General features: G+C 60.3%; 1 protein-coding gene across 3 annotated transcripts in view; it reads right to left on the reverse strand.

The window, feature by feature from the left end:
• Nucleotides 1–17,414, reverse strand: part of NAV1 (neuron navigator 1) — a 203,260-nt gene that overhangs the window by 147,521 nt on the left and 38,325 nt on the right. The window lies entirely within an intron of this gene.

The raw sequence follows: 17,414 nt of genomic DNA on the forward strand, positions 1-17,414 counted from the left end.
GCTCAGCGTGGAGAGCAAGCCCCCGAAGAGCTCGCAGGACACATGCAAGGGCATCTCCGTGACTTTGTTGTGGGAAAGGCCTCTATAAACACCACATCGAAGGCAGGAGTCTTAAAGGGAACCTGATGGGTTTGAGGGCATAAAGATTAAAATCCCTGCATGGACAGAAAGGCCCTTTCCAAAGGTTCAGACCATCAGTAAACTGTAAACATACTCGCAACAAACATGAGAGGCAAGGAACTGACACCATCGCATACAGGGAGCTCCACCACGGAGAGAAAAGCCTCATACCCCCAGAAAGAGAGGCCCCAGGGCTGAACAAGAATCCACAAAATCATAAATAAAATCGGCCAAAACGTAACAAAAACAAAGAGTGTCATGAAAACTGACGAGACGCAAATTAAGTAAGTTATCACTTGTTGCTCTCAAATTTACTCTCTTAGAAAATGATCTTTCCCAGTCTTGGTATGAGAGCGGGGCCCCAGGAGAAGCCTGTCCTCGGGGAATGCTCTCAGAAGCAGGCAAACATTTACACGAGGAAGATGCTCACGGTGGCTCCTGAGGGCAAACCAGCCTTGGGTGGAGACGGAGGCGGAGGACATTGGCACAGATGAAAGGCCACCAGAGCACGGCCGGTCACCCAGGACCACAGGGACGTGCCCTTCCTACTGAGCAGAGAGCTGTCGGCAACAGCACGGGGTTGTTGATGGCTGGTGCTGACCCTTCCCCGACTTCTGACCCTGTGGTCCGGGTGGTTACAGCTCAGATGTAAGAAGCCAGCATAGACCTTTGAGTGTCAATGGGTTTATGGAACCACAGCTTGAAATGACTGTGGGACTCAAGGCTGCTGTACTGACAGATGAAGTAACTTCCACGAGAACCAGAAATGCCCGGACCCCTCCCCTCTTCCTCCACGCCGCACGTCGATGACCTGATCCCAGTACTGGACGAGCAGGAGCACGCCCACCTCCTCCAGCAGAGAAGGACCGAGCAGCCTGTGTGATCACAGCCACAGGCAGCTCCTCCACCCCTCCAGTCAGCCATCACCCGGATCCACAGGGCACATCTGGGGCTCGCCTGACCCCACCTCCTCCCCGTCTGTTCGTGCACCCTGACCACCCACGAGCCACAGCCTGAAACGACAGTCTGAGTGGCCCTCTGCTTGCCATGTCCCCAGCCCCAGCACACCAAGGACAGCCGGGCAGGAGGGCCTGGGAAGTCCTCCATCAAGGGACTCGGAGGGTGTCAAGCAGGGACTGCCCGTGGCTGTGAGAATTTGGGTAGATTTTTGGCCCTGTCTGCAAAATGGGAGTGACATGAAATCTATAAACTGCAGTCGGGTGGAGAAATGGAGCGTCTCCAAGACAAGACGAGAACACCATGCCTCACCCAGGCCTCAGGATCTGCAGCAGAACCTTCCCTGCAGAGGGGAGGGCAGCTTTACCATGCCACCCCTGCCCTCCACCCACCCCGCCAGCGATCAGCTCCACGCATCTCTGACGATGTTGTGCAGGACCCTAGGCCCAAGTGCGTAATTGCTCACAGGTCATGTGGGCCTGAGCTGCTGACCTTGGCCTCTGGCACAGGGCTGGGCCAGGCCCTGACTGGCTGAGCTAACCAACTAACTGCCCACGAGAAGGGCCCCCGATCCCTGACCGGCTGCAGCCACAGCTCTGCGATGTCAGCATCCCCAAGTCCAGTCCTGCCTCTCCCCATCAAGCCCCCAGGTGGGGACAAAGCCATGCAGTGCCCCAGACCCCCACTCTGGGAGCTGTGTCTGTGAGAGGACCCAGAACTGCATCTTGCTCTGCCTGCATCTCTCCTGGGCCCTGCCCCACCCCGCTCGCCAGGCGGTTCTGCCCAGGACCTCCCGGGAGCCCAACTCGCCTACATCGTCTTCAGTGCATCCCCAGCTCCCCTACTGAGACTCTCCTGGGCCCGCATCTCAGGGCCCCGGGTGTCGATCTGGGCCTGGCTGGGTGTCCAGCCAGAGTGCCCTGAGGCCGAGGGGCCCACCTCGCCCTCTCTCGCTGATGGAGCAGAGGCAGTTGAGGCTTTTCCTCCATCTTTCCCTCAGTTTTTCAAAAGCTCGATGGGAGAGGATTTAAACCATCCTGTGGGTGGTCACAGCAGCCCTGCTCTCCCTCTGCCCCGCCGTCACCTGGACCCGGAGCAGCAGGTGCAGCGGGGTGGGGGCAACCACTGTCCCAGGTGGGAGCCTGGGGGAGTCAGCCCACCTGTGAGGGGGGAGGGCTCCCCAAGCAAAGGGAGCGGTTTCAGCCTGGCAGGAAAGGAGCTTCCCGGTTTGCCTTCAGAGAGAGAGCTCACAGGTGCTCAGTGTCTTTAAAAGGTTGTCAAAGGAAACAGACAGACCCCTCTGCCCCACAGGGAGTAACAGTATCTCCCTTTCACTGGGACACTGGTTCTAATCCTCACAGCAACCTCGCATCAGGCAGGCTGTATCATCCTCACAACAAGGAAAGGACAGGGAGGCTGAGGAGGCTGAGTGAGCTGCCCCAGGACCGGCAAGGCTGCAGCGGGAGCACCGTGGGAATCAGAGGCAGGTGGGTAGGGCTCCGAGGCCCAGGGACGGACGCCCCAGCCACCCCACCCGATGCACGTGCAGCCGCAGCCACACACAGACAGCACGTGCCCCAGGAATGCGTCCGCTGCTGGGGGCAGTATGGGGATTCCCTAAGAAACTGAAAATAGACTTATCCTGCGATCCAGCAGTCCCTCTCCTGGGCATATGTCCAGAGAAAATTCTAATTCAGAAAGACACCTGCACCCCAGTGTTCACAGCAGCACTATATAAAGTAGCCAAGACATGGAAGCAACCTAAATGTCCATCAACAGATGCCTGGATAAAGAAGTTGTGGTACATTTATACAATGGAATACTACTCAGCCATAAAAAAGAACAAAATAATGCGATTTGCAGTGACATGGCTGGACCTAGAGATCACAATACTAAGTGAAATCAGTCAGAAAGAGAAAGAAAAATACCATATTATATCACTCATATGTGGAATCTAAAAAGTAAAAAGTACACAAATGAACATATTTACAAAACAGAGACAGGCTCACAGATACAGATAACAGACTTACGGTTCCCGGGGCGGGGGAGGGGGTAAATTAGGAGTTTGGGATCTGCAGGTGCTACTACTGCTGTGCCTGTCAGTCTGCAGACGAGGCAGGGCCTGGGAGGACTCAGGAGGAGGCAGCAGCGGGTTGGGGGGGGTTCAGGTCTGGGAGGCAGCGGACGTGATGACTGAACGCCCCCCAGCCCCCGGGCCCGTTCGCACTCCGACACACAAACCCCGCTCTTCCAGGAGGCCCTGGGTGGGGTCGTGGGTGCAGAGTGTAGTGCTGGGTGGGAAACTTGGTTCGCTGACAGCGTTACCTCAGGCGAACTCCACAACCTCTGTTTCCTCATCCGTGAAATGAGGCTGAGATGAAGACCTGCCTCTTGGAGCCACTCTGAGGATTAAGTTAGTTATAAACGTATGGCGCTTAGGACAGAGCCTGGCACCTGGTAAGGGCCCACCAAGTGTCGTCATCAAGACCACAAGGACAAAGGACCTTCTTTCCCAAGGTGCCCAGGGACGGAGACTGAGCTGCCTGGTCCCCGGGAGCCTCCAGCAGAGCAGAGGATCAGTGCCCGCCAGGCTGGGACGAGACACAGGGCACCAACTGGAGGCACAGCGTCCATGCCGGCCGACAGGACGTCGCCCAGCATCCACCGGCGGCAGGGCCGGGAAGCCAACGGGGCGGAACGTGGGGGAGGAAAGGGCAAAGGCTTCGGAGTCGGGAAGAGCCGCCTTAAACCCCAGGTCTGCGGCTTGCTCTGTGACTTTAGAGAAGTGACTCAGCGTCGCGGGGGGGAGGGGAGGGGGCGGCTCCCCCAGGTCCGTGGTCCTCGCCCACCCAGCCGCCCCAGGCGCTGCCTCAGGGGCCCTGGTGCTGACAGGACAGCTCCCCCGCGGGGGCGTTAAGGGGGCCATGACCCACGTCGAGAATGCGGCCGGTCAGAGGCCCCTTCCAAAACGGTCAGACTGTTTTAACCACAACATCCACCAGATGGATATGCTAAATGAAATAGAAAAAAGAGAAATAAATAAATACACAGAAAAGAGAATAAAAAGGGAAAAGACTGCGGGGTGGGACTCCTGGGCACTGGTCCCATGGGCCCATCGTGGGCTGTGGGAATTTGGGCCAAGCATCTGCTCTCCCTGGTGTGTGGAGAGGGCGGAAAACCTGCCTCGCAGGAAGAGGGCGTGGACAACGAAGAACTCCAGGGCTGAGGACAGACACTGCCCCCGGGAAGGTCCTGGAGCCAGAGCCACCCCTCCTCACCCCGCCCCATCTTCCCAACACCCCACCGCCACCCCCACCCCCACTGCAGGTCTAGCTCGTGGTCCTAAGCGAGTTACTTAACCCCCTTGGCCGGTTTCCTGATCTGTAAAATTGGGACCATCACCATCATCACCCCCATCTCACGGTGCTGTTGTGGAAGTCAAGGGAGTTCCTGTAAGACAGTCATTTAGCGCGTGGCCCATAGAAATCACCGAATAAAGGCTGATCATTAATGAGTCGAATAGATGGTTGGCACAGTGTCTGTGTCCCTCTCGCATCCTACCCAGATTTCCCGCCAGCACGTCTGTCACCCATTCTAGTCCGAATGACATAAGCACTACCACCAGAATGTTTCCCTCTGACCTAAACGTCTGTGCTCTTGTTTGAATTTAAATGGGACAGCCAGTTCACATGGGGCTGGGGTCGGAGGGCACACAGTTAGACATGGTTCCGAAGTAAAGCACAGGAGGGCTCCTTTCTCGGAGGCCCCTGTGATGGTGAGGTGCCCCGGGGGGTGGGCAGAGGACGGCTCAGGTGCGACCACTCACTGGGTGGACAAAATGACCTTCAGGGGCTGGACGGCACAGACAGATCCCTGCGCTGCAGGCACCTGGACCACTGGCAGGCTTCCCTACCCTGCCTGCCGCGTACGTTCCTCCGCCCAGGAAACCCTGACCAGCTCCTCCCACGGCCAAAGCCAGCTTGGGCCCCTCACTTCTGCTCGGAGGCCCAGTCTGGACCCTGGAGGCGGAAACACCTCTAATGCCACTGAACTGCCCATCCCTCAGACGAACCCCACAAATAGGTGACCTTGCTCACTCACACCCACCCACAGACATACACAGATATATGCACATATGCTCCACCCACAAGTACCCCCACACTCAGGTCCACACTTGGTCAGATGTACACACACACACACACCCTGGCCTCCGGTTCTCTGCCCCCTGTCCCTGTCACTTGCGTCCCTTCCCTGCGGCCCATTTGCCGTCCAGCCCAGAGGTGAGGATGCACTCTGTCCTCCATCCCTGTCCAGTTTGGGGCTCCCGATCTCCAGCAGGGCTCACAGGATTTCCCTGGAAAAGTGGGTCCTGACACCCCACTATGTGCACACAACTTCCTCCCCACCGTGTGGGCCCCCCGTCTTGTTCAGCCCACATGGGCTGCGGATGAGGAGGAAAGGCAGTGGAGCGTCCCTGCGTCGAGGAGGGAAATAGCGCCAAGCCATGGCGGGAGGACAGCAGGGCTGGGGTGCCTCCTGGTCCGGTGCTCGCCCCCACACCCCACGCCCCTCCTCCGCGTAGGACCCAAGATGGGCACCGTAGCGGGGTGGGTCCCAGGTGCAGGAAAGGCCTCAGTAGCTGCTTACTGTGTGTCTGTCTTGTCCAGCTCTAACCTCTGCCCATCTCTCAGGACAGAGAGGAAGGAGGACCTGAGGTGTGGGTGGGTACTTGTGGGTGGAGCATATGTGCATATATCTGTGTATGTCTGTGGGTGGGTGTGAGTGAGCAAGGTCACTTGCTCACTGTGAGGGGCCGCAGCAGAAGGGGGCTGAGGCCATCCCCCCACCCCCGCTCTTGGCCTGCAGACCTAGGCTTGGGCTCCAGCAAACCAGCTAGGGGCCATTCTGCTGCACCCAGTCCTCAGCAGAGATAGCGATCACCCCAGGCAGCGTTGGGAGGACAGGGCGGGCAGCCAGTGGTGTTGTCACTTCCGTGGGCTCGGGCAGACCAGGCAGGGCACCGGCAGGAAGCAGAGGCGGCGGGTCTGTGGGCTGGGACCTGGCAGAAGACAGGGTGCAGGCTCAGCATGCCCCGCACCCGCCTGGCTGGCTCCTGGCTCAGAGTCAGACTCGGACTGTCCCCAGCGAGTGGTGGGGCTCATCAGTCTCCTCCCCCAGGGCCCGGGGCTCTGCCTGCACCCTCAGGAATTCCTTCGGCCTTACAACTGCAGAATGCTCTTCTTTCAGGCCAGACGGCAACATGTTCTCACAGGCGAAAACTGGGTCCAACTGTGATCACATCAGGTAATGTTAAATCGGTCGGTTTCCTGGCACTTACAGTGAGTGACGGAGCTGGTGCCGAGACCCTGTGCTCGGGCCCCGCCCCCTCCCCGGGTCAGCTTCCAGGCGTCCCCAGACCTGGCTCTCTCGGAGCAACCCCACCTCTCTGCTTCCCAGAGCGTCCCCGCAACGCGCCCATCCCGGAGTCCAGGCTGACAGGCGGGAAAGAGGGACAGCTCAAACAGCCTACACAGAAGAGGGGCTCGCAGCCCCCCAGCACCTCTCCCAGAATCTTTCGTCCATCTCTCTGGGCTGGAAGTTCTTGCCAGCGTCTGACCTCCACTCTTCCTGCAGAGTCAGGTTGACTCCCTGGTCCTCCACTGGGAGGCTGCCTCTCTGGCCTCCGAGAGGGAAGCGCATCTGGGCCCGGGAGGGCATCCCTCCGCGCACAGCTGTGTCAGCTTTTCACTGATCCGATCACATAAATGGCTTCGCTGCCAGGATCCTGGGTTCCTTTCCAGTTAGCTAAGAACGATGATTTCATACTAACGAAAATCCGTGATCCAAAACTGCCCCACCAGTCACAGGGGCGGGAGTTCTCCGTCACAGGTGCCTCCCAGGAAGCTGAGCTGGCCTGGGAAGCACATGGAGCACACGGACGCCTCTCTGCTCCGGGCCCCCTGCCCCAGGGGCTCCCGGCAGAGGCGTGCCCCGCTGTAAGGCAGGTGAGAGCTTGCAGTTTCAGATCCTGAGGGTGTCAATGCCCAGGCCCCCGGGAGGAGCCCTGAGACAGGCCAGGTTGCGCCCTGTCTCTGTCTCTTGCTCCTGTTTCTCCCTCCAGGCCAGTCACTAGAGGTCTGGCTTCTAAGCAACAGCGGAGCCGCCAGGCGGCCCCGGGGCCCCGGAGCGACAAGTCGGGGAGAGCAGAAGTCAGTGGAGCCGGGGGCAGGGCTGGGGCGGGGTGCTCAGGGCAGACAGGGAACCTGGACCATGTCGCCCCCAGGCAGCGAGCCAGACCACCCAGGCCCCACCTGCCCAGCCGCTCCATCTTCCTCACACCCACTTCCTCCTTCCTCTCCCTCAGCTCCAAGGCCCCCTTGTTCTTCCAGGGGTGGCTTTTCCAGGAGGTGTCCCTCAACAAGCCCCCACACTACTGCCAGGCCCCGAAGTCCAGGGTCACCGGGATGGGGCGGGAGGGACCTGGGGGGCTCTTGACTGCTCTGGAAGCCCTCCACCCAGAGGCCCTGCCCCTTGCAGAGAGTGGGACACCGCCTCCTGGCATTGGAGGGGCTGGACTGCACACCCATCAGTGAGCTGGCCGGTGAGGGGTGATCAGGTGGCTTCGGCTGCTTCCCCGAGCTGACCTCGGGGGCTGTGAAGGCTGGAGATGGGGAGAAGGGTGTGCGGGGCAGAGGGTGGCAGCCCAGGCGTCAGAACCCCCCCACCTGGACTCCAGTGCTAAGCGTCTCCCTGACTTACTCAGTCTCTAGGCCTCAGTGTTACCACCTGGAAAGTGGGGCAGGCAACTCGGGCGTGACAGCAGAGTCCAGTCCAGTGGCCGCTCTCAGGCCAGAGCAGCAGAGGGTCATCGGTGGCCCGTGTGCAAAGTCGGGTTCTCGGTCCCGCTGGCTCCACCGGCCTCCCTCCGAGCCAAGCTAACCCGTGCTGGGGCCCTGTCCCCCAATACCCGCAGCCATGCTGGGGCCACTCTTGTGGGAGGCACGCATGGGGGGTGGCCAGCCCTGGCTGCTGCCCAAGACCGGGTACCAGGCTGCAGGAGGAGCTACCCTCCCCCAGCGGACCCCGATCTCAGAGGGCGGTTCCCAAGGCCCAGAGTTCGCCAGGGGGCTGACGGGCAAGCTTGTAGGAGACCCACGTCAACTGGGGGGGGCCCGGGGGCAGCTGCCCCTGCCCTGCCCACCCCGGGGTCCCACTCATTACTGTGTCGTTATGGCACAGGGGCTCTGGGCAGAGTCCCCTCCGCCCGGAAGGCTCACTCAGGCATTGGACCAGAGCTGCCCAACCAGTGGAGCTGAGGCTCCCGGGCCACCCCAGGGCGACACGTGGGTGTTTGCACACCTAGACCCAAACCCCTCAGCCACGCAGATCCCCACCTGCCCTGAGCGACAGCGTTAACTTCTGGTAACTTCTTCTGTTCAGAGTCTGGTTCTGCTGTTTATAAACACTGTGCATTTGGAAAAGTGACACGAGCGCTCCAAGTTTGGTTGTTTCATCTGAGAGACGAGGATGCCGGCATCACTGAGTTGCTGTAAAATGACGTGAGACGAGGTGTGTCTCGGTCCAGCCGGACCTGCTCTGACAGAGCCTCCCAGATGGCTGGCAGTGTGCAACACACAGAGCGTGACTTCGCAGAGTTCTGGGGGCTGGACGTTCAAGGCCACGGCGCCGGCAGACTCGGTGTCTGGCAAGAACCAGCGCCTGGCTCACAGACGGCGTCGCCTCCGTGTCCGCACGTGGAGGACGGGGGAGGGAGCTCTCAGGGTCTCTTCTTGAGGGCACACACCTCACTCGCATCCCAGTCACACACCAAAGACCCCCCACCCCTCATCTTGGGGGTCAGGCTTTCAACACAAGAGTTCTGTGGGGCACGGATACTCCATCTAGCACAGTGTGGAAAATGCTTAGCATGGGAGCCCATGAGACGTGCTAAATAAGGTCGTTCTTACAGTAAAAGTCACGTGCGCATTAGAAAAAACTTGAAAAGAATCTACAAAAATATAAAGAAGAAAAAGTCGACCCCCACACACCTCCTGACCAGCACTCAGCCTTTTTAAGTGTTTTCATTTCTTCCCGGCTTTTTGCCGTTCACTCACACACATCATAAAACTGTGACTATGCTAGACATGCGTTTTATATCTTTTCATTTACTACATACTAAGCATTTTTACTTTTCACTTAAAAATCTTCGGAAGCTTTTTCAACACCACCCTTGTTGATGGATGACAAACTATCACGTCAAGACAGCCTGCAAACCCCAGTCACCCCGCCCTCACCAGCCCTTTAGGTAGTTTCCAGTTTCCTGCTGCTTTGCATAAGCCCCACCCACTGAACCTCAGGTGACCTCCGTGGGCTCCACCTTTGAAGGGGGATCGCAGGGTCCAAGGTGGGGAACCAGAAGGCTCTCAGTCACACACTGCAGACTGCCCTTCCGGAAGCTGCACTCAGCGCGTTCCCCCTAACAGCGTCTGACCCCTGTGCTCTTCTCAGCAAACACCACCTCGCGGGGAGGGGGCCGTCTGGGCAGGGGGCCCGGGCCTCCTTTGGGCCACATGCGCCAAGAGCTTTAACGACCTTTTCGAGTAGTCAGGCCAGCAGGAAGCAAAGCTGGAGGCAGAAGTGTGTGGGGGCAGCCCCACGGCGGTGCACCCCGACCCGCCTCCCACTCAGCCCAGAGAAGCCAAGTGGGCCGCCCCATCTGGGGATTTAAGCTGGAGGCTGGGAGGGACTTCCCTTGTGGGGAGGGCACTAAATGCTGGCACTGCAGCCCGCCTAGTCCTGACGAGGGGTTTGGAGGGCAGGGGGTGCTGGGGGCCAGGCCACGGCAGCACGGCAGAGGCCCCGGGCCCTCGGACAGCCTGAAGCACATGCCGGAGGCGCGGTGCCAGGGGGATGGGACAGTGGGGCGGGGTTGCGGAGGCCCTCCAAGTGCCAGGCCCTGGGCTGGAGGGGCCTTCCACACGCCATCCACCTTGCAGTGCCCCCTGGGGAGGAGGTTTTGCATATGAACACCTTGCCTTCCTAAGGGTCCTGGCCCCTGGCTGGCCCCCAGCCACAGGTCCAGGGGGACCTGCTGTCCTAGGTGGGCGGGAGCCCCTGACGGGCCCTCAAGGACTGTGGCTGGAAGAGCAGGGGCCCCCAGCCCGGCCCCTGGGGGCCCAGTGTTTCCTCCCCTCCTTTCTCTACAAGCCTCCTCAGGCCTTCGGAACAGGAAGGCAAAGGGGAGGCAGGCGGCTGCGGAGAGACCAGCCATCCCTAGGGCTGGGCCGGCCTGGAGAGTCTCACCTGCTTACCCAACTGGCACCCCAGGGCCAGAGCTGGTGTGGTCTGAAGCCTTGTTTAGGCACCCCTGCCCCCACATTTCCTCGGCCTTAGCCAGTCCCTAAGTGCTCTTACTCCAGGCCTGGCCCTGTTCAGACACTACCCCCCCCCCCAATGTGCTCCTGAAAACCCCCTCCGCTACATCACTCAAGCAGCCACGGAAAAATCCACCCTCATCCAGCTGCCTTCCGGAAGTGCCCCACAGAGCTGATCTTGGCCCGCCCCACTCTGTCTAAACAAGATGCCTGTCGCTCTCATCCTGGGCCCTCGAACGCATGTCCCAGAGGAGCCTCCCCAGCCTACGTGCAGACCGCCAGCCTCGTGACTTGTCATCCCCCGGGCTTCAGCTCAGGCTATTTGTGACACCCCCTAGGGACCCTGAGAATAAGCAAAACCACCCGAATGTCCTGGAACACAGGGTCTCACCGCCTCCTCCTACCACCATCTAACTTTTTTTTTCCTCTCTCTTTTGGTAATACTCGTCGTCAAGGAGATTCTAACACAATGGGGCAGGTAGGAAGCCTGTTGCTTGGCAACGAGATGCTGGAGGAACAGGATTGGCTGCTGAGGTCTGAAGGAGCCGCAAGGATGACTCGGGAAGGTGGGAGAGTCGAGAAAAACCCTGGAGGGAGGACCAAGGCACAGGAGTAGCAGACAGGACCCGGTAAAAGAGGAAAAGCGGGAACATGCAGCGTGCCCCGAGGCTGGGTCGCCCGGTGTGTTTGCCAGGATGCGCTCAGTAAAAACAAGGCAAAATACACACACAGGAATGTATTTTCATAGCTGTGTTTACAATGCAGCAGGATGGATGGAGACTTAGATAAAAAGAAGGTCCTGAGTACCAGAGCACGGGAGCCCTGCCCGGTGAATGAGCAGGGCTTGAGGGCGAAACGTGGGTGTGACGCTCCACTCTGCCCATTCCTTCAGGGGTGACACCCTCACATGACAGCCCCTTGGCCTCAGTTTTCCCATCTGTAAAATGGGAACAGCAGCATGCACCTCCCAGAGCTGCCACGAGAGTACACGGGGTGAAGTGATGAGTGCCGACCACATGGAGTGGGCACTCGGGAAGGGGTCCATCACATGGTCACTGTGCTGGCCGTTGTCATTTTAGTCACTGTCATTGCGACCTGAATGGAAAGGCTGTGTGGGGGTGGTGCCCAGTGCCCTCCAGGCTCCCCTGTCTGAGACCTGGGCAGATGCCAGCCTCTCCAGGTCTCAGCTGTCAATTAAATGGGGAAAGACTCTCCCCCAGGGCGCCATCAGGAGGAGCAGATTCAGTGTGTCCTGAGCACAGAGGGATACCCTAAAGGTGAGGGCACCCCCTTCTACCTCTGCTCCTGGGTCTGCCTTCCAGGGTGGAGACCAAGGCCCTGGGCTGGGACCACTTCAGTCTTCCTTCAAGGAAGGGCTGGGCTCAGTGGTGCCAGGTGCCCTTCCCAGCACCCAAGTCGCACGTGAGACACACAGGAGACAGAGCAAAGGCACAAACTCCAGGCTGACTGCTAAGAAGTGAGTGTTGTCAGAACAATGACTTCTGTCGCCAGAGGCAGGGTGGCCTCACAGCAGTTACCGGTGAGGACAGGCGTCACAGCAAGGCACTGGTCCCAGCCTGGGACTCTGTCAGGACTGTCATACGAGTGTCCCCAAGTCACAGAGGAGGAGCTCAAGGGGCAGGGCCGGCCGGGCTGCCCTGGGCCGCTGGGGCCTTGGCACACGACGGGCTGCCTCCCAGGAAGGCACACCGGGAACTCCTCTGGGCCCACGACGTCCTGGGAACGACGCTCGATGTCTAGCCTAAACCCCTCCTGCTGTGATTTTTAGCTCAGTCCTGCTGGTCCTGTCCTCAGAGAGCAATCCATCCGGCTGCACACGGAGCTGTCTCAGCAGCTCTGAGGTTCACGCCAGGACCCGGGATGCAGGCAGGCCAGTGACTCAGACGCTGTTGAATTCAGCCGTCTCACTGTCTACAGCTCTTCCCAGCCCGAGCCTTCACACCCGAAATCCCTCTGTGGCTTTGAAGCTGACTTTTCCAGTCAGCCCACAGGCATCAGAGGGAGCTGGGACCGATTCTGCCTGGCCTGAGCCAGGCTGGTGGGATGGGGCCGTGAGTGTGCGCCAGAGGCCTGGGGGATGGCAGGAGTGTGAGGAGAGGCCCCCACGTGGTCCTCCTGGGGCCCCTTTCTCGCAGGCCAGGGTGGAGCTCAGAAGGCTTGGCCCTGGGGCCCAAGACTGAAGGATTGTAAGCGATTTCATAGTAAAAAAGACAATTTGGAGAAGGCCTAACTGCAGCTCCAAGAACACAGAGCTTCTCTGGGCCTGACGGTGCCCCGTTCTTTTCCACCTGTGCTGGGAAGCTGCAATTTCAGCAGCAAAAGAGATTAAGGGAGGACTCTGGGAGGACGGCCTGGAAGCCAGCAGGTGGGGAGGCAGCCCCTGGACACAATGGCGGGGGCTCAACGTTTGATTTGGGAAGGTTTTCATTTCGGACCCTTGAAAGGTGGACGTTCGCAAGCCCTCCCTCAGAGGGGGGAGGGGGTGAGAACCACGTGATGAGCTCACTTCACCTTCAGGTGCCCCGGGGCGGGGCAGTCGGTACCGAGCTGGGCGGGGCCCAGGCGCTGGAAGGGCGTGGGGACCCCACTGCGGCTGCCACGAGTGGTGGAGAGGGGTGTGGGCGGGGCCTCCCCCACTTCCGCTTCCAGCTGCCCTGTCTTGAGTCTTGGCTCTCTGTGGGAGCTTTTTTAAAGAGCATGTTTCCCAGCTGAGGGAAAGCTTGAAGCCCTCCTCCCTCCAGCTGAACCACCCCTGGGGCTGGATGGGGATCAGTGACCAGCAGGGCGTTGGTTGGTCTTTCTCGGACCAGAAGCCAGGAGGGGAGCCCCCTGGGGGTCTGAGAGCTTAGAAGGAGGACAGGGGAAAAGCAGGTTTACTGACTCACCGTTGCAGCGGCTCTAGGAGGGGGCAAACCTCCTGGGGGACGGAGGAGATGACCCGACTCCAGGCAGGGGCTCCGTGGGAGCCGCAGGGCGCTTCTCAGGAAAAGCCGGGCCCAGAGCTCTGCCTCAGGAGGGCTCTCCCGCCCGGATTGCGGGATCAGGCGCTGAAGCGGGGCAGCCTCACTCTTAAGGTTCCTGACCCGTCGTTGTCCACTTTTTGTCCCTCCCTCCACCTTAAAAAATAAGGTTTCTATTCTGAAGTCATTTTAGGTTCACAGAAAAGTTGCTGCGGGAGCCCCGGGCCCCCACTCGCCCCTCGCCCAGCTGCCCCCCTCGCCGGGGTTTTACACAACCGGGTACGCTTGTCGAGGCGGGGAACTTGACCTCCGAGGCGCTCCGTCAACTACAGACTTCACCGGAGTCACCGGTTTCTCCACCAATGTCCTTTCTCTGTTCCAGGACCCCCCACCGCAGTGAACTTCCCTCATCTTCTAGAATTTAAGTTTCCTTTTGCAAACTCCAGCCGGTCTGTACGCGCTCTGGGGGACAGGGAGGAGGCGTCTGGGCTGCTGCCACGCGGGAGCGGGGGCGGGGCGGCTCTGGGAAGGAATAAGGGGAGGGGCTTGCGCAGGGCCCGCCCCCCACCTGAGGCGCTTCTTCCTGGAGACTTTCCTGCGCTGTGTGTATGGTACTGAGGCTCTTAGGGGAGGCGGGGGTCTCTGCCCCAAGAGCTACAGGAGTGAGGTGGGCAGTCACATTCGAGCTGCCCTGCTCCAGCCCCCCATCCCTCCCAGGCACACAGCCTGGCCGGAGCGCCCCCCGCCAAGTTCAGAGCCCAGGATCTGGCCTGTGACTGCAGAACTCAGCCTCCGTCTCTGAGCACAGAGGTTTGGTGACGAACAGCAGAGGGGAGTCGAGAGAGCCTGCGTCCCAGCAGAATTGCTTCCAAACAAGGTGTTATTTTTCCCTCTCAAGCTCTCCCTGGAGATGTTCGTGGCACTTAAAAACCACTAACTCTCTCTCCCGGTTTACGCCACAGACACCTTCCCCTCCTCCCTCTGTCCCTTACCCTGTCTCTCTTATGGCGATTACACAATGGCGCTGAGTAAGAATCAGAGCAGGTGCTCAGAAGCCCGCCTGACAGTCCCCCTGCTTGTAGAGGGGCTCACGGGAAAGGCCGTGGTTTCTAGAAGCGTGGATTTGTGGAGGGACACTCCAGAGAGCTGAGCATCAGAGCAGAGTCTAAGTCTGGGATTTGGGGTGGGGGCTGGCACCATGAGGCAGAGCAGCCAGAAAACCCACTCTCCTATCGCAGCCACGGGTCAGGGCCTCACGAAGCCCCCACCTAACTTGTTTTGTGGTCTGTGGCCTATGAGGGGGTGCAGGGAACTGGAGGGGCTACAGAGCGGGGGCCAGCCAGCGAGAGGTGAATGGATGGGGTGCTCGTCCCAGACTGCAGGTCGGGGGCACTGGCTAACGGGCTCTGCAGACATAAAGCCTTTGTTCCTCGTTCCCACTGAAAACAGGGCCTTGGGAAAGGCGTCCCCTCTCAGTCAGGAAGATCGGGGCTGGATGCATGGAAATGGCTGGCGAGGGACCGGGAAGCATTGTGACACGTGATCCACGTGGAGTGCGACCTCACGGCCTGGAAGGCCCTGCTCTGCGGGGCTCTGTACCCCTGCCCCGGGGAAGAGAGGCTGGGAGCGGCCAGCAGATCTGCCATGGTCTCCTCGACGCTGAGTGGGGCCAGCGGCAGCCCTGAGCCGGGAGAGGCTCCAGCAGCACTTCCTGAGGGGCAGGGCCTCCTGGTTCTGTGCTCAAGCTGAGGTGTCTGTCACCTGTCCAGAGGAAGGCAACGGGGCACGATGACCCCCGGGGGCTCTACCAGCTCCAAGGTCAGCCACAGAGAGAGACAGCCCCTCCTCCCGTCCACCCCAAGCCGGAGGCTCCGAATGTGGCTGGAGTCCTAACGGGGCCTCTACCAGTCATGAAAGGATGGTCAGCAGGACGCCTGCGCCCTTGGCTCTGTCTACCGGGGGGAAGGCACTTGACACATGATGAACTTGAGGTTCGGAGAGAGCGAGAGCTGTCCGAGGACACAGAGCTACAGCTGGCTGGAAGCCAGGTCCCCAGTTCCAGGCCAAGGGCGTCTGGTTGGACTGTGGTCCCGCCGATCTTTCCTGACCCAGCACCCTCCTGCCCCTGCCCTAATTCAGGCCCTTTTATTTCTCACCAGGACAGATGCCTGGTTCTCCTGCCCCACGCCGGCTGGTCTACTCACACCATTTCCCGACTGAGGCCAGAGGACCTGGCCAAACCGTGGGTCTGACCATGGCTTTCCCTCATCATGAAACCCTGCTTCCTGGGGGCCTCCGAGTCCTCCCTCAGCTTGACCCCTCCCATCTCCCAGCCTCGCCTCCCAGCCCTCCCTGCCTTCCTTCACCCTCAAGTCTTACTGAGTAGCTGCCACCCACACACCATGTGGCTTCAAGCCTTCCTCTGGCTAACTTCTCTTCACCCCTCCTGTTCAGCTCGGATGTCGTCCCCTCCAGGAGGCACCTGACCCCCCACCGCACTGTCTGCACAGCTGGTCCTCAGTCTCCGTGTCTCCTGGGCTCAGCTCCAGAGCTGCCTTCTTGAAGAAAGCGGTCTTACTCGGCCTTGGGCTCCTGGCACCCAGTCTGGCGCCCAGCAGCAGTGGACACACAATAGGTGTTGGAGGAGCCAGTGACACCTGACGCCCCGGCGCCCGCAACAGGCTGAGCTCTACTCCTCATCAAGGAGGGTGGGGGGCTCTGGGGGGCCAGGAAGCAGAGTCAGGCATGGATGCTCTCACACCACCTCCCTATGCTGAGCTGAGCAGGGCCGGGGGACGGAGGGAGGAAATGAGACACAGCTGGCGAGGAAGCAGGCGGGAAATGGTCCGCACTGAACAGGAAGCAGGTGGAATGTCAGGCACAGCTTCCTGGGGAGCAGGGGAGGGGGGATCTGGCCCCTTTGCTGGACCCGAGGCTGTCCCGACCTCCCAGCCAGCCCCCAGCCCAGCGGATCAGGGGCTCCTCACCTGCGGGAAGGGGTCTTTGCAAATCCTCCCCTGGGGTTGTAACCAGAGGCCCCCACGGCACGTTTGGTTGAGTAAGAGGCTGTGGTCTGCATGGTGAGACCTGACCAGGAGGCCCCAGGTCAAACAGCCCCAGAAACATAGCTGCCTTCATACCCTCGGTGGGGGTAGCGGGAAGTCTGGGGGAGGGCAGGGGAGGCAGGGGAGAGGCAGGTTCGTGTGAAGCCCCGGGAATGCTGGGACGGGGCGGGGAAGCTGGGCAGCAGGCAGGCTGCACAGCCTGGACCACTCTCTCTCCTCACCCCTCCACCCCCCCTTCCTCATCCTTCCTCTCAGTGCAGCTTCCCCCTCTGTGATCATTTTCCATAACCCCACCCCAGACCAACGTGCCCATTGCTTCTCCCTGGTGATGCCCCATCTCGCCGAGCGGGGGCCGTATCTGCTCACCACTGCGCCTCCACACCTAGACCAGCCCTGTGTAGGTAGCAGACCCCCAACTAACGTGGCCCAGGAGGTGGTTATGCAGAGCAGCCTGGGGCCGATGGGAAAGGCCCCCACAGCCCGCCTGCGGGAGAGGTGGGGCCGGCAGCTGGGCCAGGTTTACCCTTGGAGGAGAGGTAACAAGGCTGACACTTATGGCCCACTCACCACGTGCTCCCAGCATGGCACCTGCGTCAGCTCAGCTCAGCTTCACAGAACCCGGGAACCACTCACTCTACAGCGGAGGGAACTGAGGCCCAGGCTTCTGACCCCAACCTCCCAGGTCCCACCCACTCGCAGGGATGGGTGCACAGTGGCTCCTGCCTGTCCCCACAGCCCCCAGCCTGCCTTCAGACTGATTGGAAGCCTGGCGTGGCCGGGGGAATGAAGGTGAGACGCAGACTCGGGGGTGAAGCTGGTTTCCAGGAGCACTTGAAGAGAGCGGTGTGTGGGCCAGAGAACGGGGAGGGGAGGCTGGGTGGGGCCTCTGGGCTCTGCTACTGAGGAGGCTTCCACTG

Source organism: Camelus bactrianus, chromosome 23, assembly GCF_048773025.1.
Source record: "Camelus bactrianus isolate YW-2024 breed Bactrian camel chromosome 23, ASM4877302v1, whole genome shotgun sequence".
Lineage (NCBI taxonomy): Eukaryota > Metazoa > Chordata > Mammalia > Artiodactyla > Camelidae > Camelus > Camelus bactrianus.